Source organism: Pongo pygmaeus, chromosome 18, assembly GCF_028885625.2.
Source record: "Pongo pygmaeus isolate AG05252 chromosome 18, NHGRI_mPonPyg2-v2.0_pri, whole genome shotgun sequence".
Classification (NCBI taxonomy): domain Eukaryota; kingdom Metazoa; phylum Chordata; class Mammalia; order Primates; family Hominidae; genus Pongo; species Pongo pygmaeus.
Genome location: NC_072391.2, coordinates 38687233 through 38715171, shown reverse-complemented (window position 1 = coordinate 38715171; position 27939 = coordinate 38687233).

Sequence of the window (27939 nt, the reverse complement as noted above, 5' to 3'; positions counted from 1 at the left end):
CACACAAAAAGTAGTGAGAAGCACTTTCACAAACTTCTGTGTGATGTGTGCATTCAATTCAAAGGGCTGAGCTCTTCTTCCGATAGAGCAGTTTTAAAACACTCTTTTTCTGGAATCTGCAAGTGGACATTTGGAGCGCTTTGAGAACTGTGGGGGCAAGGAAATATCTTCACATAACAAGTAGACAGAAGCATTCTCTGAAACTTCTTTGTGGTGTGTGCATTCAACTCACAGAGTTGGAACATTCCTTTTGACAGAGAAGCTTGGAAACACTCTTTTTATAGAATAGGCAAGTGGATATTTGGACCTATTTTAGGAATTCGTTGGAAACGGGACACCCTCACACAAAAACTAGACAGAAGCATTCTCACAAACTTATCTGCGATGTGTGCACTCAGCTCACAAAGTTTAACATTTCTTTTCATGGATTAGTTTTGAAACACTCATTTTGCAGTATATGCAAGTGGTCATTCGGAAAGCTATGAGGCCTATGGTCGAAAAGGTAACACCTTCACCTATAACCTAGAAAGAAGCGTTCTGAGAAACTACTTTGTGTTGTTTGCATTCAACTCACAGAGTGGAACATTCCTTTTCTTAGAGCAGCCATGAAACAATCTTTTTGCATAGTCTGCAATTGGACATTTGGAGAGCTCTGTGGCCTGTGGTGGAAAACGAAATATCTTCACATAAAACCTAGAAAGAAGCATTCTCAGAAACCACTTTGTGATGTGTGCATTCAAGTCACAGGATTGAACATTCCTTTCATTACAGCGGTTCTGAAACACACTTTTTCTAGAATCTCCATGTGGATATTTGGAACACTTACGGCAATTTGATGGAAACGAGACATCCTCACACAAAAAGAAGACAGAAGCATTCTCACAAACTCCTTTGTGATGTGTGATCTCAACTCACAGATGTGAACCTTCCTTTTGATAGAGCAGTTTCGAAACAATCTTTTTCTAGAATCTGCAAGTGGATATTTGGAGAGATGAGAGGCCTGTGGTTTAAAGGAAATATCTTCACATAACAAGTAGACAAAAGCATTCTCTGAAACGTCTTTGTGGTGTGTGCATTCACCTCACAGAGTTGAGCATTGCTTTTGACAGAGAAGTTTGGAAGCACTCTTTTTATAGTGTCTGCAAGTGGATATTTGGACCCCTTATTGGAATGCGTTGGAAATGGGACACCATCACACGAAAACGAGACAGAAGCATTCTCACAAACTTCTGCATGATGTGAGCATTCAGCTCACAGAGCTGAACCTTTCTTTTGATAGAGCAGTTTTGAAGCACTCTTTTTCCAGATTCTGCAAGTGGACATTTGGAGCGCCTTGAGGCCTGCGGTGGAAAGGAAATATCTTCACATAAAAACTAGACAGACGCATTCTCTGAAACTTCTTTCTGGTGCGTGAATTAAATTCAGAGAGTTGAACATTCCTTTTGACAGAGAAGTTTTGAAACACTTTTTTTGTAGAATCTGCACGTGGAAATTTGGACCACTTCTAGGAATTCGTTGGAAACGGGACACCTTCACACAAAAACAAGACAGAAGCATTCTGACAGACTTCGGTGTGATATGTGCATTCAACTCACAGAGTTTAATCTTTCATTTCATGTGGCAGTTTCGAAACACTCTTTTTGTGGAATCTGCAAGTGGCTATTTGGACCGATTATAGGAATTCATTGGGAACGGGACACCCTCACACAAAAAGTAGTGAGAAGCACTTTCACAAACTTCTGTGTGATGTGTGCATTCAATTCAAAGGGCTGAGCTCTTCTTCCGATAGAGCAGTTTTAAAACACTCTTTTTCTGGAATCTGCAAGTGGACATTTGGAGCGCTTTGAGGACTGTGGGGGCAAGGAAATATCTTCACATAACAAGTAGACAGAAGCATTCTCTGAAACTTCTTTGTGGTGTGTGCATTCAACTCACAGAGTTGGAACATTCCTTTTGACAGAGAAGCTTGGAAACACTCTTTTTATAGAATAGGCAAGTGGATATTTGGACTTCTTTTAGGAATTCGTTGGAAACGGGACACCCTCACACAAAAACTAGACAGAAGCATTCTCACAAACTTCTGTGTGACGTGAGCATTCAGCTCGCAGAGCTGAACCTGTCTTTGATAGGGCAGTTTTGAAACACTCTTTTTCTAGAATCTGCAAGTGGACATTTGGAGCGCTTTTAGGCCTGTGGTGGAAAGGAAATATCTTCACTCACAAACTAGACAGATGCATTCTCTGAAACTGCCTTGTGGTGCGTGCATTCAACTCACAGAGTTGAACATTCCTTTCGAATGAGAAGTTTTGAAACACTCTTTTTGTAGAAACTGCAAGTGAAACCTTGGACTGCTGATGGGAATTCGTTGGAAACGGGACACCTTCACACAAAAACTAGACCAAAGCATTCCCACAAACTTATCTGCGATGTGTGCACTCAGCTCACAAAGTTTAACCTTTCTTTTCATGGATTAGTTTTGAAACACTCATTTTGCAGTATATGCAAGTGGTCATTCGGAAAGCTATGAGGCCTATGGTCGAAAAGGTAACACCTTCACCTATAACCTAGAAAGAAGCGTTCTGAGAAACTACTTTGTGTTGTTTCCATTCAACTCACAGAGTGGAACATTCCTTTTCTTAGAGCAGCCATGAAACAATCTTTTTGCATAGTCTGCAATTGGACATTTGGAGAGCTCTGAGGCCTGTGGTGGAAAACGAAATATCTTCACATAAAACCTAGAAAGAAGCATTCTCAGAAACCACTTTGTGATGTGTGCATTCAAGTCACAGGATTGAACATTCCTTTCGTTACAGCGGTTCTGAAACACACTTTTTCTAGAATCTCCATGTGGATATTTGGAACACTTACGGCAATTTGATGGAAACGAGACATCCTCACACAAAAAGGAGACAGAAGCATTCTCACAAACTCCTTTGTGATGTGTGATCTCAACTCACAGATGTGAACCTTCCTTTTGATAGAGCAGTTTCGAAACAATCTTTTTCTAGAATCTGCAAGTGGATATTTGGAGCGATGAGAGGCCTGTGGTTTAAAGGAAATATCTTCACATAACAAGTAGACAAAAGCATTCTCTGAAACGTCTTTGTGCTGTGTGCATTCACCTCACAGAGTTGAGCATTGCTTTTGACAGAGAAGTTTGGAAGCACTCTTTTTATAGTGTCTGCAAGTGGATATTTGGACCCCTTATTGGAATGCGTTGGAAATGGGACACCATCACACGAAAACGAGACAGAAGCATTCTCACAAACTTCTGCATGATGTGAGCATTCAGCTCACAGAACTGAACCTTTCTTTTGATAGAGAAGTTTTGAAGCACTCTTTTTCCAGATTCTGCAAGTGGACATTTGGAGCGCCTTGAGGCCTGCGGTGGAAAGGAAATATCTTCACATAAAAACTAGACAGACGCATTCTCTGAAACTTCTTTCTGGTGCGTGAATTAAATTCAGAGAGTTGAACATTCCTTTTGACAGAGAAGTTTTGAAACACTTTTTTTGTAGAATCTGCACGTGGAAATTTGGACCACTTCTAGGAATTCGCTGGAAACGGGACACCTTCACACAAAAACAAGACAGAAGCATTCTGACAGACTTCGGTGTGATATGTGCATTCAACTCACAGAGTTTAATCTTTCATTTCATGTGGCAGTTTCGAAACACTCTTTTTGTGGAATCTGCAAGTGGCTATTTGGACCGATTATAGGAATTCATTGGGAACGGGACACCCTCACACAAAAAGTAGTGAGAAGCACTTTCACAAACTTCTGTGTGATGTGTGCATTCAATTCAAAGGGCTGAGCTCTTCTTCCGATAGAGCAGTTTTAAAACACTCTTTTTCTGGAATCTGCAAGTGGACATTTGGAGCGCTTTGAGCACTGTGGGGGCAAGGAAATATCTTCACATAACAAGTAGACAGAAGCATTCTCTGAAACTTCTTTGTGGTGTGTGCATTCAACTCACAGAGTTGGAACATTCCTTTTGACAGAGAAGCTTGGAAACACTCTTTTTATAGAATAGGCAAGTGGATATTTGGACCTCTTTTAGGAATTCGTTGGAAACGGGACACCCTCACACAAAAACAAGACAGAAGCATTCTCACAAACTTATCTGCGATGTGTGCACTCAGCTCACAAAGTTTAACATTTCTTTTCATGGATTAGTTTTGAAACACTCATTTTGCAGTATATGCAAGTGGTCATTCGGAAAGCTATGAGGCCTATGGTCGAAAAGGTAACACCTTCACCTATAACCTAGAAAGAAGCGTTCTGAGAAACTACTTTGTGTTGTTTGCATTCAACTCACAGAGTGGAACATTCCTTTTCTTAGAGCAGCCATGAAACAATCTTTTTGCATAGTCTGCAATTGGACATTTGGAGAGCTCTGTGGCCTGTGGTGGAAAACGAAATATCTTCACATAAAACCTAGAAAGAAGCATTCTCAGAAACCACTTTGTGATGTGTGCATTCAAGTCACAGGATTGAACATTCCTTTCGTTACAGCGGTTCTGAAACACACTTTTTCTAGAATCTCCATGTGGATATTTGGAACACTTACGGCAATTTGATGGAAACGAGACATCCTCACACAAAAAGAAGACAGAAGCATTCTCACAAACTCCTTTGTGATGTGTGATCTCAACTCACAGATGTGAACCTTCCTTTTGATAGAGCAGTTTCGAAACAATCTTTTTCTAGAATCTGCAAGTGGATATTTGGAGAGATGAGAGGCCTGTGGTTTAAAGGAAATATCTTCACATAACAAGTAGACAAAAGCATTCTCTGAAACGTCTTTGTGGTGTGTGCATTCACCTCACAGAGTTGAGCATTGCTTTTGACAGAGAAGTTTGGAAGCACTCTTTTTATAGTGTCTGCAAGTGGATATTTGGACCCCTTATTGGAATGCATTGGAAATGGGACACCATCACACGAAAACGAGACAGAAGCATTCTCACAAACTTCTGCATGATGTGAGCATTCAGCTCACAGAGCTGAACCTTTCTTTTGATAGAGCAGTTTTGAAGCACTCTTTTTCCAGATTCTGCAAGTGGACATTTGGAGCGCCTTGAGGCCTGCGGTGGAAAGGAAATATCTTCACATAAAAACTAGACAGACGCATTCTCTGAAACTTCTTTCTGGTGCGTGAATTAAATTCAGAGAGTTGAACATTCCTTTTGACAGAGAAGTTTTGAAACACTTTTTTTGTAGAATCTGCACGTGGAAATTTGGACCACTTCTAGGAATTCGTTGGAAACGGGACACCTTCACACAAAAACAAGACAGAAGCATTCTGACAGACTTCGGTGTGATATGTGCATTCAACTCACAGAGTTTAATCTTTCATTTCATGTGGCAGTTTCGAAACACTCTTTTTGTGGAATCTGCAAGTGGCTATTTGGACCGATTATAGGAATTCATTGGGAACGGGACACCCTCACACAAAAAGTAGTGAGAAGCACTTTCACAAACTTCTGTGTGATGTGTGCATTCAATTCAAAGGGCTGAGCTCTTCTTCCGATAGAGCAGTTTTAAAACACTCTTTTTCTGGAATCTGCAAGTGGACATTTGGAGCGTTTTGAGGACTGTGGGGGCAAGGAAATATCTTCACATAACAAGTAGACAGAAGCATTCTCTGAAACTTCTTTGTGGTGTGTGCATTCAACTCACAGAGTTGGAACATTCCTTTTGACAGAGAAGCTTGGAAACACTCTTTTTATAGAATAGGCAAGTGGATATTTGGACCTCTTTTAGGAATTCGTTGGAAACGGGACACCCTCACACAAAAACTAGACAGAAGCATTCTCACAAACTTCTGTGTGACGTGAGCATTCAGCTCGCAGAGCTGAACCTGTCTTTGATAGGGCAGTTTTGAAACACTCTTTTTCTAGAATCTGCAAGTGGACATTTGGAGCGCTTTTAGTCCTGTGGTGGAAAGGAAATATCTTCACTCACAAACTAGACAGATGCATTCTCTGAAACTGCCTTGTGGTGCGTGCATTCAACTCACAGAGTTGAACATTCCTTTCGAATGAGAAGTTTTGAAACACTCTTTTTGTAGAAACTGCAAGTGAAACCTTGGACTGCTGATGGGAATTCGTTGGAAACGGGACACCTTCACACAAAAACTAGACCAAAGCATTCCCACAAACTTATCTGCGATGTGTGCACTCAGCTCACAAAGTTTAACCTTTCTTTTCATGGATTAGTTTTGAAACACACATTTTGCAGTATATGCAAGTGGTCATTCGGAAAGCTATGAGGCCTATGGTCGAAAAGGTAACACCTTCACCTATAACCTAGAAAGAAGCGTTCTGAGAAACTACTTTGTGTTGTTTCCATTCAACTCACAGAGTGGAACATTCCTTTTCTTAGAGCAGCCATGAAACAATCTTTTTGCATAGTCTGCAATTGGACATTTGGAGAGCTCTGAGGCCTGTGGTGGAAAACGAAATATCTTCACATAAAACCTAGAAAGAAGCATTCTCAGAAACCACTTTGTGATGTGTGCATTCAAGTCACAGGATTGAACATTCCTTTCGTTACAGCGGTTCTGAAACACACTTTTTCTAGAATCTCCATGTGGATATTTGGAACACTTACGGCAATTTGATGGAAACGAGACATCCTCACACAAAAAGGAGACAGAAGCATTCTCACAAACTCCTTTGTGATGTGTGATCTCAACTCACAGATGTGAACCTTCCTTTTGATAGAGCAGTTTCGAAACAATCTTTTTCTAGAATCTGCAAGTGGATATTTGGAGCGATGAGAGGCCTGTGGTTTAAAGGAAATATCTTCACATAACAAGTAGACAAAAGCATTCTCTGAAACGTCTTTGTGCTGTGTGCATTCACCTCACAGAGTTGAGCATTGCTTTTGACAGAGAAGTTTGGAAGCACTCTTTTTATAGTGTCTGCAAGTGGATATTTGGACCCCTTATTGGAATGCGTTGGAAATGGGACACCATCACACGAAAACGAGACAGAAGCATTCTCACAAACTTCTGCATGATGTGAGCATTCAGCTCACAGAGCTGAACCTTTCTTTTGATAGAGCAGTTTTGAAGCACTCTTTCTCCTGATTCTGCAAGTGGACATTTGGAGCGCCTTGAGGCCTGCGGTGGAAAGGAAATATCTTCACATAAAAACTAGACAGAAGCATTCTCTGAAACTTCTTTCTGGTGCGTGAATTAAATTCAGAGAGTTGAACATTCGTTTTCACAGAGAAGTTTTGAAACACTTTTTTTGTAGAATCTGCACGTGGAAATTTGGACCACTTCTAGGAATTCATTGGAAAAGGGACACCTTCACACAAAAACAAGACAGAAGCATTGTGACAGACTTCGGTGTGATATGTGCATTCAACTCACAGAGTTTAATCTTTCATTTCATGTGGCAGTTTCGAAACACTCTTTTTGTGGAATCTGCAAGTGGCTATTTGGACCGATTATAGGAATTCATTGGGAACGGGACACCCTCACACAAAAAGTAGTGAGAAGCACTTTCACAAACTTCTGTGTGATGTGTGCATTCAATTCAAAGGGCTGAGCTCTTCTTTTGATAGAGCAGTTTTAAAACACTCTTTTTCTGGAATCTGCAAGTGGACATTTGGAGCGCTTTGAGGACTGTGGGGGAAGGAAATATCTTCACATAACAAGTAGACAGAAGCATTCTCTGAAACTTCTTTGTGGTGTGTGCATTCAACTCACAGAGTTTGAACATTCCTTTTGACAGAGAAGCTTGGAAACACTCTTTTTATAGAATAGGCAAGTGGATATTTGGACCTGTTTTAGGAATTCGTTGGAAACGGAACACCCACACACAAAAACTAGACAGAAGCATTCTCACAAACTTCTGTGTGACGTGAGCATTCAGCTCGCAGAGCTGAACCTTTCTTTGATAGGGCAGTTTTGAAACACTCTTTTTCTAGAATCTGCAAGTGGACATTTGGAGCGCTTTTAGGCCTGTGGTGGAAAGGAAATATCTTCACTCACAAACTAGACAGATGCATTCTCTGAAACTGCCTTGTGGTGCGTGCATTCAACTCACAGAGTTGAACATTCCTTTCGAATGAGAAGTTTTGAAACACTCTTTTTGTAGAAACTGCAAGTGAAACCTTGGACTGCTGATGGGAATTCGTTGGAAACGGGACACCTTCACACAAAAACTAGACCAAAGCATTCCCACAAACTTATCTGCGATGTGTGCACTCAGCTCACAAAGTTTAACATTTCTTTTCATGGATTAGTTTTGAAACACTCATTTTGCAGTATATGCAAGTGGTCATTCGGAAAGCTATGAGGCCTATGGTCGAAAAGGTAACACCTTCACCTATAACCTAGAAAGAAGCGTTCTGAGAAACTACTTTGTGTTGTTTGCATTCAACTCACAGAGTGGAACATTCCTTTTCTTAGAGCAGCCATGAAACAATCTTTTTGCATAGTCTGCAATTGGACATTTGGAGAGCTCTGAGGCCTGTGGTGGAAAACGAAATATCTTCACATAAAACCTAGAAAGAAGCATTCTCAGAAACCACTTTGTGATGTGTGCATTCAAGTCACAGGATTGAACATTCCTTTCGTTACAGCGGTTCTGAAACACACTTTTTCTAGAATCTCCATGTGGATATTTGGAACACTTACGGCAATTTGATGGAAACGAGACATCCTCACACAAAAAGAAGACAGAAGCATTCTCACAAACTCCTTTGTGATGTGTGATCTCAACTCACAGATGTGAACCTTCCTTTTGATAGAGCAGTTTCGAAACAATCTTTTTCTAGAATCTGCAAGTGGATATTTGGAGCGATGAGAGGCCTGTGGTTTAAAGGAAATATCTTCACATAACAGGTAGACAAAAGCATTCTCTGAAACGTCTTTGTGGTGTGTGCATTCACCTCACAGAGTTGAGCATTGCTTTTGACAGAGAAGTTTGGAAGCACTCTTTTTATAGTGTCTGCAAGTGGATATTTGGACCCCTTATTGGAATGCGTTGGAAATGGGACACCATCACACGAAAACGAGACAGAAGCATTCTCACAAACTTCTGCATGATGTGAGCATTCAGCTCACAGAGCTGAACCTTTCTTTTGATAGAGCAGTTTTGAAGCACTCTTTTTCCAGATTCTGCAAGTGGACATTTGGAGCGCCTTGAGGCCTGCGGTGGAAAGGAAATATCTTCACATAAAAACTAGACAGAAGCATTCTCTGAAACTTCTTTCTGGTGCGTGAATTAAATTCAGAGAGTTGAACATTCCTTTTGACAGAGAAGTTTTGAAACACTTTTTTTGTAGAATCTGCACGTGGAAATTTGGACCACTTCTAGGAATTCGTTGGAAACGGGACACCTTCACACAAAAACAAGACAGAAGCATTCTGACAGACTTCGGTGTGATATGTGCATTCAACTCACAGAGTTTAATCTTTCATTTCATGTGGCAGTTTCGAAACACTCTTTTTGTGGAATCTGCAAGTGGCTATTTGGACCGATTATAGGAATTCATTGGGAACGGGACACCCTCACACAAAAAGTAGTGAGAAGCACTTTCACAAACTTCTGTGTGATGTGTGCATTCAATTCAAAGGGCTGAGCTCTTCTTTCGATAGAGCAGTTTTAAAACACTCTTTTTCTGGAATCTGCAAGTGGACATTTGGAGCGCTTTGAGGACTGTGGGGGCAAGGAAATATCTTCACATAACAAGTAGACAGAAGCATTCTCTGAAACTTCTTTGTGGTGTGTGCATTCAACTCACAGAGTTTGAACATTCCTTTTGACAGAGAAGCTTGGAAACACTCTTTTTATAGAATAGGCAAGTGGATATTTGGACCTCTTTTAGGAATTCGTTGGAAACGGGACACCCTCACACAAAAACTAGACAGAAGCATTCTCACAAACTTCTGTGTGACGTGAGCATTCAGCTCGCAGAGCTGAACCTTTCTTTGATAGGGCAGTTTTGAAACACTCTTTTTCTAGAATCTGCAAGTGGACATTTGGAGCGCTTTTAGGCCTGTGGTGGAAAGGAAATATCTTCACTCACAAACTAGACAGATGCATTCTCTGAAACTGCCTTGTGGTGCGTGCATTCAACTCACAGAGTTGAACATTCCTTTCGAATGAGAAGTTTTGAAACACTCTTTTTGTAGAAACTGCAAGTGAAACCTTGGACTGCTGATGGGAATTCGTTGGAAACGGGACACCTTCACACAAAAACTAGACCAAAGCATTCCCACAAACTTATCTGCGATGTGTGCACTCAGCTCACAAAGTTTAACATTTCTTTTCATGGATTAGTTTTGAAACACTCATTTTGCAGTATATGCAAATGGTCATTCGGAAAGCTATGAGGCCTATGGTCGAAAAGGTAACACCTTCACCTATAACCTAGAAAGAAGCGTTCTGAGAAACTACTTTGTGTTGTTTGCATTCAACTCACAGAGTGGAACATTCCTTTTCTTAGAGCAGCCATGAAACAATCTTTTTGCATAGTCTGCAATTGGACATTTGGAGAGCTCTGAGGCCTGTGGTGGAAAACGAAATATCTTCACATAAAACCTAGAAAGAAGCATTCTCAGAAACCACTTTGTGATGTGTGCATTCAAGTCACAGGATTGAACATTCCTTTCGTTACAGCGGTTCTGAAACACACTTTTTCTAGAATCTCCATGTGGATATTTGGAACACTTACGGCAATTTGATGGAAACGAGACATCCTCACACAAAAAGAAGACAGAAGCATTCTCACAAACTCCTTTGTGATGTGTGATCTCAACTCACAGATGTGAACCTTCCTTTTGATAGAGCAGTTTCGAAACAATCTTTTTCTAGAATCTGCAAGTGGATATTTGGAGCGAGGAGAGGCCTGTGGTTTAAAGGAAATATATTCACATAACAGGTAGACAAAAGCATTCTCTGAAATGTCTTTGTGCTGTGTGCATTCACCTCACAGAGTTGAGCATTGCTTTTGACAGAGAAGTTTGGAAGCACTCTTTTTATAGTGTCTGCAAGTGGATATTTGGACCCCTTATTGGAATGCGTTGGAAATGGGACACCATCACACGAAAACGAGACAGAAGCATTCTCACAAACTTCTGCATGATGTGAGCATTCAGCTCACAGAGCTGAACCTTTCTTTTGATAGAGCAGTTTTGAAGCACTCTTTTTCCAGATTCTGCAAGTGGACATTTGGAGCGCCTTGAGGCCTGCGGTGGAAAGGAAATATCTTCACATAAAAACTAGACAGAAGCATTCTCTGAAACTTCTTTCTGGTGCGTGAATTAAATTCAGAGAGTTGAACATTCCTTTTGACAGAGAAGTTTTGAAACACTTTTTTTGTAGAATCTGCACGTGGAAATTTGGACCACTTCTAGGAATTCGTTGGAAACGGGACACCTTCACACAAAAACAAGACAGAAGCATTCTGACAGACTTCGGTGTGATATGTGCATTCAACTCACAGAGTTTAATCTTTCATTTCATGTGGCAGTTTCGAAACACTCTTTTTGTGGAATCTGCAAGTGGCTATTTGGACCGATTATAGGAATTCATTGGGAACGGGACACCCTCACACAAAAAGTAGTGAGAAGCACTTTCACAAACTTCTGTGTGATGTGTGCATTCAATTCAAAGGGCTGAGCTCTTCTTCCGATAGAGCAGTTTTAAAACACTCTTTTTCTGGAATCTGCAAGTGGACATTTGGAGCGCTTTGAGGACTGTGGGGGCAAGGAAATATCTTCACATAACAAGTAGACAGAAGCATTCTCTGAAACTTCTTTGTGGTGTGTGCATTCAACTCACAGAGTTGGAACATTCCTTTTGACAGAGAAGCTTGGAAACACTCTTTTTATAGAATAGGCAAGTGGATATTTGGACCTCTTTTAGGAATTCGTTGGAAACGGGACACCCTCACACAAAAACTAGACAGAAGCATTCTCACAAACTTCTGTGTGACGTGAGCATTCAGCTCGCAGAGCTGAACCTGTCTTTGATAGGGCAGTTTTGAAACACTCTTTTTCTAGAATCTGCAAGTGGACATTTGGAGCGCTTTTAGTCCTGTGGTGGAAAGGAAATATCTTCACTCACAAACTAGACAGATGCATTCTCTGAAACTGCCTTGTGGTGCGTGCATTCAACTCACAGAGTTGAACATTCCTTTCGAATGAGAAGTTTTGAAACACTCTTTTTGTAGAAACTGCAAGTGAAACCTTGGACTGCTGATGGGAATTCGTTGGAAACGGGACACCTTCACACAAAAACTAGACCAAAGCATTCCCACAAACTTATCTGCGATGTGTGCACTCAGCTCACAAAGTTTAACCTTTCTTTTCATGGATTAGTTTTGAAACACACATTTTGCAGTATATGCAAGTGGTCATTCGGAAAGCTATGAGGCCTATGGTCGAAAAGGTAACACCTTCACCTATAACCTAGAAAGAAGCGTTCTGAGAAACTACTTTGTGTTGTTTCCATTCAACTCACAGAGTGGAACATTCCTTTTCTTAGAGCAGCCATGAAACAATCTTTTTGCATAGTCTGCAATTGGACATTTGGAGAGCTCTGAGGCCTGTGGTGGAAAACGAAATATCTTCACATAAAACCTAGAAAGAAGCATTCTCAGAAACCACTTTGTGATGTGTGCATTCAAGTCACAGGATTGAACATTCCTTTCGTTACAGCGGTTCTGAAACACACTTTTTCTAGAATCTCCATGTGGATATTTGGAACACTTACGGCAATTTGATGGAAACGAGACATCCTCACACAAAAAGGAGACAGAAGCATTCTCACAAACTCCTTTGTGATGTGTGATCTCAACTCACAGATGTGAACCTTCCTTTTGATAGAGCAGTTTCGAAACAATCTTTTTCTAGAATCTGCAAGTGGATATTTGGAGCGATGAGAGGCCTGTGGTTTAAAGGAAATATCTTCACATAACAAGTAGACAAAAGCATTCTCTGAAACGTCTTTGTGCTGTGTGCATTCACCTCACAGAGTTGAGCATTGCTTTTGACAGAGAAGTTTGGAAGCACTCTTTTTATAGTGTCTGCAAGTGGATATTTGGACCCCTTATTGGAATGCGTTGGAAATGGGACACCATCACACGAAAACGAGACAGAAGCATTCTCACAAACTTCTGCATGATGTGAGCATTCAGCTCACAGAGCTGAACCTTTCTTTTGATAGAGCAGTTTTGAAGCACTCTTTCTCCTGATTCTGCAAGTGGACATTTGGAGCGCCTTGAGGCCTGCGGTGGAAAGGAAATATCTTCACATAAAAACTAGACAGAAGCATTCTCTGAAACTTCTTTCTGGTGCGTGAATTAAATTCAGAGAGTTGAACATTCCTTTTGACAGAGAAGTTTTGAAACACTTTTTTTGTAGAATCTGCACGTGGAATTTTGGACCACTTCTAGGAATTCATTGGAAAAGGGACACCTTCACACAAAAACAAGACAGAAGCATTGTGACAGACTTCGGTGTGATATGTGCATTCAACTCACAGAGTTTAATCTTTCATTTCATGTGGCAGTTTCGAAACACTCTTTTTGTGGAATCTGCAAGTGGCTATTTGGACCGATTATAGGAATTCATTGGGAACGGGACACCCTCACACAAAAAGTAGTGAGAAGCACTTTCACAAACTTCTGTGTGATGTGTTCATTCAACACAAAGGGCTGAGCTCTTCTTTTGATAGAGCAGTTTTAAAACGCTCTTTTTCTGGAATCTGCAAGTGGACATTTGGAGCGCTTTGAGGACTGTGGGGGCAAGGAAATATCTTCACATAACAAGTAGACAGAAGCATTCTCTGAAACTTCTTTGTGGTGTGTGCATTCAACTCACAGAGTTTGAACATTCCTTTTGACAGAGAAGCTTGGAAACACTCTTTTTATAGAATAGGCAAGTGGATATTTGGACAACTTTTAGGAATTCATTGGAAACGGGACACCCTCACACAAAAACTAGACAGAAGCATTCTCACAAACTTCTGTGTGACGTGAGCATTCAGCTCACAGAGCTGAACCTCTCTTTGAAAGGGCCGTTTTGAAACACTCTTTTTCTAGAATCTGCAAGTGAACATTTGGAGAGCTTTTAGGCCTGTGGTGGAAAGGAAATATCTTCACTCACAAACTAGACAGATGCATTCTCTGAAACTGCCTTGTAGTGCGTGCATTCAACTCACAGAGTTGAACATTCCTTTCGAATGAGAAGTTTTGAAACACTCTTTTTGTAGAAACTGCAAGTGAAACCTTGGACCGCTGATGGGAATTCGTTGGAAACGGGACACCTTCACACAAAAACTAGACCAAAGCATTCCCACAAACTTATCTGCGATGTGTGCACTCAGCTCACAAAGTTTAACATTTCTTTTCATGGATTAGTTTTGAAACACTCTTTTTGCAGTATGTGCAAGTGGTCATTCGGAAAGCTATGAGGCCTATGGTCGAAAAGGTAACACCTTCAGCTATAACCTAGAAAGAAGCGTTCTGAGAAACTACTTTGTGTAGTTTGCATTCAACTCACAGAGTGGAACATTCCTTTTCTAAGAGCAGCCATGAAACAATCTTTTTGCATAGTCTGCAATTGGACATTTGTTGAGCTCTGAGGCCTGTGGTGGAAAACGAAATATCTTCACATAAAACCTAGAAAAAGGCATTCTCAGAAACCACTTTGTGATGTGTGCATTCAAGTCACAGGATTGAACATTCCTTTCGTTACAGCGGTTCTGAAACACACTTTTTCTAGAATCTCCATGTGGATATTTGGAACACTTACCGCAATTTGATGGAAACGAGACATCCTCACACAAAAAGAAGACAGAAGCATTCTCACAAACTCCTTTGTGATGTGTGATCTCAACTCACAGATGTGAACCTTCCTTTTGATAGAGCAGTTTCGAAACAATCTTTTTCTATATTCTGCAAGTGGATATTTGGAGCGATGAGAGGCCTGTGGTTTAAAGGAAATATCTTCACATAACAAGTAGACAAAAGCATTCTCTGAAACGTCTTTGTGCTGTGTGCATTCACCTCACAGAGTTGAGCATTGCTTTTGACAGAGAAGTTTGGAAGCACTCTTTTTATAGTGTCTGCAAGTGGATATTTGGACCCCTTATTGGAATGCGTTGGAAATGGGACACCATCACACGAAAACGAGACAGAAGCATTCTCAAAAACCTCTGCATGATGTGAGCATTCAGCTCACAGAGCTGAACCTTTCTTTTGATAGAGCAGTTTTGAAGCACTCTTTTTCCAGATTCTGCAAGTGGACATTTGGAGCGCCTTGAGGCCTGCGGTGGAAAGGAAATATCTTCACATAAAAACTAGACAGAAGCATTCTCTGAAACTTCTTTCTGGTGCGTGAATTAAATTCAGAGAGTTGAACATTCCTTTTGACAGAGAAGTTTTGAAACACTTTTTTTGTAGAATCTGCACGTGGAATTTTGGACCACTTCTAGGAATTCATTGGAAAAGGGACACCTTCACACAAAAACAAGACAGAAGCATTCTGACAGACTTCGGTGTGATATGTGCATTCAGCTCACAGAGTTTAATCTTTCATTTCATGTGGCAGTTTCGAAACACTCTTTTTGTGGAATCTGCAAGTGGCTATTTGGACCGATTATAGGAATTCATTGGGAACGGGACACCCTCACACAAAAAGTAGTGAGAAGCACTTTCACAAACTTCTGTGTGATGTGTGCATTCAATTCAAAGGGCTGAGCTCTTCTTTCGATAGAGCAGTTTGAAAACGCTCTTTTTCTGGAATCTGCAAGTGGACATTTGGAGCGCTTTGAGGACTGTGGGGGAAGGAAATATCTTCACATAACAAGTAGACAGAAGCATTCTCTGAAACTTCTTTGTGGTGTGTGCATTCAACTCACAGAGTTTGAACATTCCTTTTGACAGAGAAGCTTGGAAACACACTTTTTATAGAATAGGCAAGTGGATATTTGGACCTGTTTTAGGAATTCGTTGGAAACGGAACACCCACACACAAAAACTAGACAGAAGCATTCTCACAAACTTCTGTGTGACGTGAGCATTCAGCTCGCAGAGCTGAACCTTTCTTTGATAGGGCAGTTTTGAAACACTCTTTTTCTAGAATCTGCAAGTGGACATTTGGAGCGCTTTTAGGCCTGTGGTGGAAAGGAAATATCTTCACTCACAAACTAGACAGATGCATTCTCTGAAACTGCCTTGTGGTGCGTGCATTCAACTCACAGAGTTGAACATTCCTTTCGAATGAGAAGTTTTGAAACACTCTTTTTGTAGAAACTGCAAGTGAAACCTTGGACTGCTGATGGGAATTCGTTGGAAACGGGACACCTTCACACAAAAACTAGACCAAAGCATTCCCACAAACTTATCTGCGATGTGTGCACTCAGCTCACAAAGTTTAACATTTCTTTTCATGGATTAGTTTTGAAACACTCATTTTGCAGTATATGCAAGTGGTCATTCGGAAAGCTATGAGGCCTATGGTCGAAAAGGTAACACCTTCACCTATAACCTAGAAAGAAGCGTTCTGAGAAACTACTTTGTGTTGTTTGCATTCAACTCACAGAGTGGAACATTCCTTTTCTTAGAGCAGCCATGAAACAATCTTTTTGCATAGTCTGCAATTGGACATTTGGAGAGCTCTGAGGCCTGTGGTGGAAAACGAAATATCTTCACATAAAACCTAGAAAGAAGCATTCTCAGAAACCACTTTGTGATGTGTGCATTCAAGTCACAGGATTGAACATTCCTTTCGTTACAGCGGTTCTGAAACACACTTTTTCTAGAATCTCCATGTGGATATTTGGAACACTTACGGCAATTTGATGGAAACGAGACATCCTCACACAAAAAGAAGACAGAAGCATTCTCACAAACTCCTTTGTGATGTGTGATCTCAACTCACAGATGTGAACCTTCCTTTTGATAGAGCAGTTTCGAAACAATCTTTTTCTAGAATCTGCAAGTGGATATTTGGAGCGATGAGAGGCCTGTGGTTTAAAGGAAATATATTCACATAACAGGTAGACAAAAGCATTCTCTGAAACGTCTTTGTGCTGTGTGCATTCACCTCACAGAGTTGAGCATTGCTTTTGACAGAGAAGTTTGGAAGCACTCTTTTTATAGTGTCTGCAAGTGGATATTTGGACCCCTTATTGGAATGCGTTGGAAATGGGACACCATCACACGAAAACGAGACAGAAGCATTCTCACAAACTTCTGCATGATGTGAGCATTCAGCTCACAGAGCTGAACCTTTCTTTTGATAGAGCAGTTTTGAAGCACTCTTTTTCCAGATTCTGCAAGTGGACATTTGGAGCGCCTTGAGGCCTGCGGTGGAAAGGAAATATCTTCACATAAAAACTAGACAGAAGCATTCTCTGAAACTTCTTTCTGGTGCGTGAATTAAATTCAGAGAGTTGAACATTCCTTTTGACAGAGAAGTTTTGAAACACTTTTTTTGTAGAATCTGCACGTGGAAATTTGGACCACTTCTAGGAATTCGTTGGAAACGGGACACCTTCACACAAAAACAAGACAGAAGCATTCTGACAGACTTCGGTGTGATATGTGCATTCAACTCACAGAGTTTAATCTTTCATTTCATGTGGCAGTTTCGAAACACTCTTTTTGTGGAATCTGCAAGTGGCTATTTGGACCGATTATAGGAATTCATTGGGAACAGGACACCCTCACACAAAAAGTAGTGAGAAGCACTTTCACAAACTTCTGTGTGATGTGTGCATTCAATTCAAAGGGCTGAGCTCTTCTTTTGATAGAGCAGTTTTAAAACACTCTTTTTCTGGAATCTGCAAGTGGACATTTGGAGCGCTTTGAGGACTGTGGGGGCAAGGAAATATCTTCACATAACAAGTAGACAGAAGCATTCTCTGAAACTTCTTTGTGGTGTGTGCATTCAACTCACAGAGTTTGAACATTCCTTTTGACAGAGAAGCTTGGAAACACTCTTTTTATAGAATAGGCAAGTGGATATTTGGACCTCTTTTAGGAATTCGTTGGAAACGGGACACCCTCACAGAAAAACTAGACAGAAGCATTCTCACAAACTTCTGTGTGACGTGAGCATTCAGCACGCAGAGCTGAACCTTTCTTTGATAGGGCAGTTTTGAAACACTCTTTTTCTAGAATCTGCAAGTGGACATTTGGAGCGCTTTTAGTCCTGTGGTGGAAAGGAAATATCTTCACTCACAAACTAGACAGATGCATTCTCTGAAACTGCCTTGTGGTGCGTGCATTCAACTCACAGAGTTGAACATTCCTTTCGAATGAGAAGTTTTGAAACACTCTTTTTGTAGAAACTGCAAGTGAAACCTTGGACTGCTGATGGGAATTCGTTGGAAACGGGACACCTTCACACAAAAACTAGACCAAAGCATTCCCACAAACTTATCTGCGATGTGTGCACTCAGCTCACAAAGTTTAACATTTCTTTTCATGGATTAGTTTTGAAACACTCATTTTGCAGTATATGCAAATGGTCATTCGGAAAGCTATGAGGCCTATGGTCGAAAAGGTAACACCTTCACCTATAACCTAGAAAGAAGCGTTCTGAGAAACTACATTGTGTTGTTTGCATTCAACTCACAGAGTGGAACATTCCTTTTCTTAGAGCAGCCATGAAACAATCTTTTTGCATAGTCTGCAATTGGACATTTGGAGAGCTCTGAGGCCTGTGGTGGAAAACGAAATATCTTCACATAAAACCTAGAAAGAAGCATTCTCAGAAACCACTTTGTGATGTGTGCATTCAAGTCACAGGATTGAACATTCCTTTCGTTACAGCGGTTCTGAAACACACTTTTTCTAGAATCTCCATGTGGATATTTGGAACACTTACGGCAATTTGATGGAAACGAGACATCCTCACACAAAAAGGAGACAGAAGCATTCTCACAAACTCCTTTGTGATGTGTGATCTCAACTCACAGATGTGAACCTTCCTTTTGATAGAGCAGTTTCGAAACAATCTTTTTCTAGAATCTGCAAGTGGATATTTGGAGCGATGAGAGGCCTGTGGTTTAAAGGAAATATCTTCACATAACAAGTAGACAAAAGCATTCTCTGAAACGTCTTTGTGGTGTGTGCATTCACCTCACAGAGTTGAGCATTGCTTTTGACAGAGAAGTTTGGAAGCACTCTTTTTATAGTGTCTGCAAGTGGATATTTGGACCCCTTATTGGAATGCGTTGGAAATGGGACACCATCACACGAAAACGAGACAGAAGCATTCTCACAAACTTCTGCATGATGTGAGCATTCAGCTCACAGAGCTGAACCTTTCTTTTGATAGAGCAGTTTTGAAGCACTCTTTTTCCAGATTCTGCAAGTGGACATTTGGAGCGCCTTGAGGCCTGCGGTGGAAAGGAAATATCTTCACATAAAAACTAGACAGAAGCATTCTCTGAAACTTCTTTCTGGTGCGTGAATTAAATTCAGAGAGTTGAACATTCCTTTTGACAGAGAAGTTTTGAAACACTTTTTTTGTAGAATCTGCACGTGGAATTTTGGACCACTTCTAGGAATTCATTGGAAAAGGGACACCTTCACACAAAAACAAGACAGAAGCATTGTGACAGACTTCGGTGTGATATGTGCATTCAACTCACAGAGTTTAATCTTTCATTTCATGTGGCAGTTTCGAAACACTCTTTTTGTGGAATCTGCAAGTGGCTATTTGGACCGATTATAGGAATTCATTGGGAACGGGACACCCTCACACAAAAAGTAGTGAGAAGCACTTTCACAAACTTCTGTGTGATGTGTGCATTCAATTCAAAGGGCTGAGCTCTTCTTTTGATAGAGCAGTTTTAAAACACTCTTTTTCTGGAATCTGCAAGTGGACATTTGGAGCGCTTTGAGGACTGTGGGGGAAGGAAATATCTTCACATAACAAGTAGACAGAAGCATTCTCTGAAACTTCTTTGTGGTGTGTGCATTCAACTCACAGAGTTTGAACATTCCTTTTGACAGAGAAGCTTGGAAACACTCTTTTTATAGAATAGGCAAGTGGATATTTGGACCTGTTTTAGGAATTCGTTGGAAACGGAACACCCACACACAAAAACTAGACAGAAGCATTCTCACAAACTTCTGTGTGACGTGAGCATTCAGCTCGCAGAGCTGAACCTTTCTTTGATAGGGCAGTTTTGAAACACTCTTTTTCTAGAATCTGCAAGTGGACATTTGGAGCGCTTTTAGGCCTGTGGTGGAAAGGAAATATCTTCACTCACAAACTAGACAGATGCATTCTCTGAAACTGCCTTGTGGTGCGTGCATTCAACTCACAGAGTTGAACATTCCTTTCGAATGAGAAGTTTTGAAACACTCTTTTTGTAGAAACTGCAAGTGAAACCTTGGACTGCTGATGGGAATTCGTTGGAAACGGGACACCTTCACACAAAAACTAGACCAAAGCATTCCCACAAACTTATCTGCGATGTGTGCACTCAGCTCACAAAGTTTAACATTTCTTTTCATGGATTAGTTTTGAAACACTCATTTTGCAGTATATGCAAGTGGTCATTCGGAAAGCTATGAGGCCTATGGTCGAAAAGGTAACACCTTCACCTATAACCTAGAAAGAAGCGTTCTGAGAAACTACTTTGTGTTGTTTGCATTCAACTCACAGAGTGGAACATTCCTTTTCTTAGAGCAGCCATGAAACAATCTTTTTGCATAGTCTGCAATTGGACATTTGGAGAGCTCTGAGGCCTGTGGTGGAAAACGAAATATCTTCACATAAAACCTAGAAAGAAGCATTCTCAGAAACCACTTTGTGATGTGTGCATTCAAGTCACAGGATTGAACATTCCTTTCGTTACAGCGGTTCTGAAACACACTTTTTCTAGAATCTCCATGTGGATATTTGGAACACTTACGGCAATTTGATGGAAACGAGACATCCTCACACAAAAAGAAGACAGAAGCATTCTCACAAACTCCTTTGTGATGTGTGATCTCAACTCACAGATGTGAACCTTCCTTTTGATAGAGCAGTTTCGAAACAATCTTTTTCTAGAATCTGCAAGTGGATATTTGGAGCGATGAGAGGCCTGTGGTTTAAAGGAAATATCTTCACATAACAGGTAGACAAAAGCATTCTCTGAAACGTCTTTGTGGTGTGTGCATTCACCTCACAGAGTTGAGCATTGCTTTTGACAGAGAAGTTTGGAAGCACTCTTTTTATAGTGTCTGCAAGTGGATATTTGGACCCCTTATTGGAATGCGTTGGAAATGGGACACCATCACACGAAAACGAGACAGAAGCATTCTCACAAACTTCTGCATGATGTGAGCATTCAGCTCACAGAGCTGAACCTTTCTTTTGATAGAGCAGTTTTGAAGCACTCTTTTTCCAGATTCTGCAAGTGGACATTTGGAGCGCCTTGAGGCCTGCGGTGGAAAGGAAATATCTTCACATAAAAACTAGACAGAAGCATTCTCTGAAACTTCTTTCTGGTGCGTGAATTAAATTCAGAGAGTTGAACATTCCTTTTGACAGAGAAGTTTTGAAACACTTTTTTTGTAGAATCTGCACGTGGAAATTTGGACCACTTCTAGGAATTCGTTGGAAACGGGACACCTTCACACAAAAACAAGACAGAAGCATTGTGACAGACTTCGGTGTGATATGTGCATTCAACTCACAGAGTTTAATCTTTCATTTCATGTGGCAGTTTCGAAACACTCTTTTTGTGGAATCTGCAAGTGGCTATTTGGACCGATTATAGGAATTCATTGGGAACGGGACACCCTCACACAAAAAGTAGTGAGAAGCACTTTCACAAACTTCTGTGTGATGTGTGCATTCAATTCAAAGGGCTGAGCTCTTCTTTCGATAGAGCAGTTTTAAAACACTCTTTTTCTGGAATCTGCAAGTGGACATTTGGAGCGCTTTGAGGACTGTGGGGGCAAGGAAATATCTTCACATAACAAGTAGACAGAAGCATTCTCTGAAACTTCTTTGTGGTGTGTGCATTCAACTCACAGAGTTTGAACATTCCTTTTGACAGAGAAGCTTGGAAACACTCTTTTTATAGAATAGGCAAGTGGATATTTGGACCTCTTTTAGGAATTCGTTGGAAACGGGACACCCTCACACAAAAACTAGACAGAAGCATTCTCACAAACTTCTGTGTGACGTGAGCATTCAGCTCGCAGAGCTGAACCTTTCTTTGATAGGGCAGTTTTGAAACACTCTTTTTCTAGAATCTGCAAGTGGACATTTGGAGCGCTTTTAGGCCTGTGGTGGAAAGGAAATATCTTCACTCACAAACTAGACAGATGCATTCTCTGAAACTGCCTTGTGGTGCGTGCATTCAACTCACAGAGTTGAACATTCCTTTCGAATGAGAAGTTTTGAAACACTCTTTTTGTAGAAACTGCAAGTGAAACCTTGGACTGCTGATGGGAATTCGTTGGAAACGGGACACCTTCACACAAAAACTAGACCAAAGCATTCCCACAAACTTATCTGCGATGTGTGCACTCAGCTCACAAAGTTTAACATTTCTTTTCATGGATTAGTTTTGAAACACTCATTTTGCAGTATATGCAAATGGTCATTCGGAAAGCTATGAGGCCTATGGTCGAAAAGGTAACACCTTCACCTATAACCTAGAAAGAAGCGTTCTGAGAAACTACTTTGTGTTGTTTGCATTCAACTCACAGAGTGGAACATTCCTTTTCTTAGAGCAGCCATGAAACAATCTTTTTGCATAGTCTGCAATTGGACATTTGGAGAGCTCTGAGGCCTGTGGTGGAAAACGAAATATCTTCACATAAAACCTAGAAAGAAGCATTCTCAGAAACCACTTTGTGATGTGTGCATTCAAGTCACAGGATTGAACATTCCTTTCGTTACAGCGGTTCTGAAACACACTTTTTCTAGAATCTCCATGTGGATATTTGGAACACTTACGGCAATTTGATGGAAACGAGACATCCTCACACAAAAAGGAGACAGAAGCATTCTCACAAACTCCTTTGTGATGTGTGATCTCAACTCACAGATGTGAACCTTCCTTTTGATAGAGCAGTTTCGAAACAATCTTTTTCTAGAATCTGCAAGTGGATATTTGGAGCGAGGAGAGGCCTGTGGTTTAAAGGAAATATCTTCACATAACAGGTAGACAAAAGCATTCTCTGAAACGTCTTTGTGCTGTGTGCATTCACCTCACAGAGTTGAGCATTGCTTTTGACAGAGAAGTTTGGAAGCACTCTTTTTATAGTGTCTGCAAGTGGATATTTGGACCCCTTATTGGAATGCGTTGGAAATGGGACACCATCACACGAAAACGAGACAGAAGCATTCTCACAAACTTCTGCATGATGTGAGCATTCAGCTCACAGAGCTGAACCTTTCTTTTGATAGAGCAGTTTTGAAGCACTCTTTTTCCAGATTCTGCAAGTGGACATTTGGAGCGCCTTGAGGCCTGCGGTGGAAAGGAAATATCTTCACATAAAAACTAGACAGAAGCATTCTCTGAAACTTCTTTCTGGTGCGTGAATTAAATTCAGAGAGTTGAACATTCCTTTTGACAGAGAAGTTTTGAAACACTTTTTTTGTAGAATCTGCACGTGGAATTTTGGACCACTTCTAGGAATTCATTGGAAAAGGGACACCTTCACACAAAAACAAGACAGAAGCATTCTGACAGACTTCGGTGTGATATGTGCATTCAACTCACAGAGTTTAATCTTTCATTTCATGTGGCAGTTTCGAAACACTCTTTTTGTGGAATCTGCAAGTGGCTATTTGGACCGATTATAGGAATTCATTGGGAACGGGACACCCTCACACAAAAAGTAGTGAGAAGCACTTTCACAAACTTCTGTGTGATGTGTGCATTCAATTCAAAGGGCTGAGCTCTTCTTTTGATAGAGCAGTTTTAAAACACTCTTTTTCTGGAATCTGCAAGTGGACATTTGGAGCGCTTTGAGGACTGTGGGGGAAGGAAATATCTTCACATAACAAGTAGACAGAAGCATTCTCTGAAACTTCTTTGTGGTGTGTGCATTCAACTCACAGAGTTTGAACATTCCTTTTGACAGAGAAGCTTGGAAACACTCTTTTTATAGAATAGGCAAGTGGATATTTGGACCTCTTTTAGGAATTCGTTGGAAACGGAACACCCACACACAAAAACTAGACAGAAGCATTCTCACAAACTTCTGTGTGACGTGAGCATTCAGCTCGCAGAGCTGAACCTTTCTTTGATAGGGCAGTTTTGAAACACTCTTTTTCTAGAATCTGCAAGTGGACATTTGGAGCGCTTTTAGGCCTGTGGTGGAAAGGAAATATCTTCACTCACAAACTAGACAGATGCATTCTCTGAAACTGCCTTGTGGTGCGTGCATTCAACTCACAGAGTTGAACATTCCTTTCGAATGAGAAGTTTTGAAACACTCTTTTTGTAGAAACTGCAAGTGAAACCTTGGACTGCTGATGGGAATTCGTTGGAAACGGGACACCTTCACACAAAAACTAGACCAAAGCATTCCCACAAACTTATCTGCGATGTGTGCACTCAGCTCACAAAGTTTAACATTTCTTTTCATGGATTAGTTTTGAAACACTCATTTTGCAGTATATGCAAGTGGTCATTCGGAAAGCTATGAGGCCTATGGTCGAAAAGGTAACACCTTCACCTATAACCTAGAAAGAAGCGTTCTGAGAAACTACTTTGTGTTGTTTGCATTCAACTCACAGAGTGGAACATTCCTTTTCTTAGAGCAGCCATGAAACAATCTTTTTGCATAGTCTGCAATTGGACATTTGGAGAGCTCTGAGGCCTGTGGTGGAAAACGAAATATCTTCACATAAAACCTAGAAAGAAGCATTCTCAGAAACCACTTTGTGATGTGTGCATTCAAGTCACAGGATTGAACACTCCTTTCGTTACAGCGGTTCTGAAACACACTTTTTCTGGAATCTCCATGTGGATATTTGGAACACTTACGGCAATTTGATGGAAACGAGACATCCTCACACAAAAAGAAGACAGAAGCATTCTCACAAACTCCTTTGTGATGTGTGATCTCAACTCACAGATGTGAACCTTCCTTTTGATAGAGCAGTTTTGAAACAATCTTTTTCTAGAATCTGCAAGTGGATATTTGGAGAGATGAGAGGCCTGTGGTTTAAAGGAAATATCTTCACATAACAGGTAGACAAAAGCATTCTCTGAAACGTCTTTGTGGTGTGTGCATTCACCTCACAGAGTTGAGCATTGCTTTTGACAGAGAAGTTTGGAAGCACTCTTTTTATAGTGTCTGCAAGTGGATATTTGGACCCCTTATTGGCATGCGTTGTAAATGGGACACCATCACACGAAAACGAGACAGAAGCATTCTCACAAACTTCTGCATGATGTGAGCATTCAGCTCACAGAGCTGAACCTTTCTTTTGATAGAGCAGTTTTGAAGCACTCTTTTTCCAGATTCTGCAAGTGGACATTTGGAGCGCCTTGAGGCCTGCGGTGGAAAGGAAATATCTTCACATAAAAACTAGACAGAAGCATTCTCTGAAACTTCTTTCTGGTGCGTGAATTAAATTCAGAGAGTTGAACATTCCTTTTGACAGAGAAGTTTTGAAACACTTTTTTTGTAGAATCTGCACGTGGAAATTTGGACCACTTCTAGGAATTCGTTGGAAACGGGACACCTTCACACAAAAACAAGACAGAAGCATTGTGACAGACTTCGGTGTGATATGTGCATTCAACTCACAGAGTTTAATCTTTCATTTCATGTGGCAGTTTCGAAACACTCTTTTTGTGGAATCTGCAAGTGGCTATTTGGACCGATTATAGGAATTCATTGGGAACGGGACACCCTCACACAAAAAGTAGTGAGAAGCACTTTCACAAACTTCTGTGTGATGTGTGCATTCAATTCAAAGGGCTGAGCTCTTCTTTCGATAGAGCAGTTTTAAAACACTCTTTTTCTGGAATCTGCAAGTGGACATTTGGAGCGCTTTGAGGACTGTGGGGGCAAGGAAATATCTTCACATAACAAGTAGACAGAAGCATTCTCTGAAACTTCTTTGTGGTGTGTGCATTCAACTCACAGAGTTTGAACATTCCTTTTGACAGAGAAGCTTGGAAACACTCTTTTTATAGAATAGGCAAGTGGATATTTGGACCTCTTTTAGGAATTCGTTGGAAACGGGACACCCTCACACAAAAACTAGACAGAAGCATTCTCACAAACTTCTGTGTGACGTGAGCATTCAGCTCGCAGAGCTGAACCTTTCTTTGATAGGGCAGTTTTGAAACACTCTTTTTCTAGAATCTGCAAGTGGACATTTGGAGCGCTTTTAGGCCTGCGGTGGAAAGGAAATATCTTCACTCACAAACTAGACAGATGCATTCTCTGAAACTGCCTTGTGGTGCGTGCATTCAACTCACAGAGTTGAACATTCCTTTCGAATGAGAAGTTTTGAAACACTCTTTTTGTAGAAACTGCAAGTGAAACCTTGGACTGCTGATGGGAATTCGTTGGAAACGGGACACCTTCACACAAAAACTAGACCAAAGCATTCCCACAAACTTATCTGCGATGTGTGCACTCAGCTCACAAAGTTTAACATTGCTTTTCATGGATTAGTTTTGAAACACTCATTTTGCAGTATATGCAAATGGTCATTCGGAAAGCTATGAGGCCTATGGTCGAAAAGGTAACACCTTCACCTATAACCTAGAAAGAAGCGTTCTGAGAAACTACTTTGTGTTGTTTGCATTCAACTCACAGAGTGGAACATTCCTTTTCTTAGAGCAGCCATGAAACAATCTTTTTGCATAGTCTGCAATTGGACATTTGGAGAGCTCTGAGGCCTGTGGTGGAAAACGAAATATCTTCACATAAAACCTAGAAAGAAGCATTCTCAGAAACCACTTTGTGATGTGTGCATTCAAGTCACAGGATTGAACATTCCTTTCGTTACAGCGGTTCTGAAACACACTTTTTCTAGAATCTCCATGTGGATATTTGGAACACTTACGGCAATTTGATGGAAACGAGACATCCTCACACAAAAAGGAGACAGAAGCATTCTCACAAACTCCTTTGTGATGTGTGATCTCAACTCACAGATGTGAACCTTCCTTTTGATAGAGCAGTTTCGAAACAATCTTTTTCTAGAATCTGCAAGTGGATATTTGGAGCGAGGAGAGGCCTGTGGTTTAAAGGAAATATCTTCACATAACAGGTAGACAAAAGCATTCTCTGAAACGTCTTTGTGCTGTGTGCATTCACCTCACAGAGTTGAGCATTGCTTTTGACAGAGAAGTTTGGAAGCACTCTTTTTATAGTGTCTGCAAGTGGATATTTGGACCCCTTATTGGAATGCGTTGGAAATGGGACACCATCACACGAAAACGAGACAGAAGCATTCTCACAAACTTCTGCATGATGTGAGCATTCAGCTCACAGAGCTGAACCTTTCTTTTGATAGAGCAGTTTTGAAGCACTCTTTTTCCAGATTCTGCAAGTGGACATTTGGAGCGCCTTGAGGCCTGCGGTGGAAAGGAAATATCTTCACATAAAAACTAGACAGAAGCATTCTCTGAAACTTCTTTCTGGTGCGTGAATTAAATTCAGAGAGTTGAACATTCCTTTTGACAGAGAAGTTTTGAAACACTTTTTTTGTAGAATCTGCACGTGGAATTTTGGACCACTTCTAGGAATTCATTGGAAAAGGGACACCTTCACACAAAAACAAGACAGAAGCATTCTGACAGACTTCGGTGTGATATGTGCATTCAACTCACAGAGTTTAATCTTTCATTTCATGTGGCAGTTTCGAAACACTCTTTTTGTGGAATCTGCAAGTGGCTATTTGGACCGATTATAGGAATTCATTGGGAACGGGACACCCTCACACAAAAAGTAGTGAGAAGCACTTTCACAAA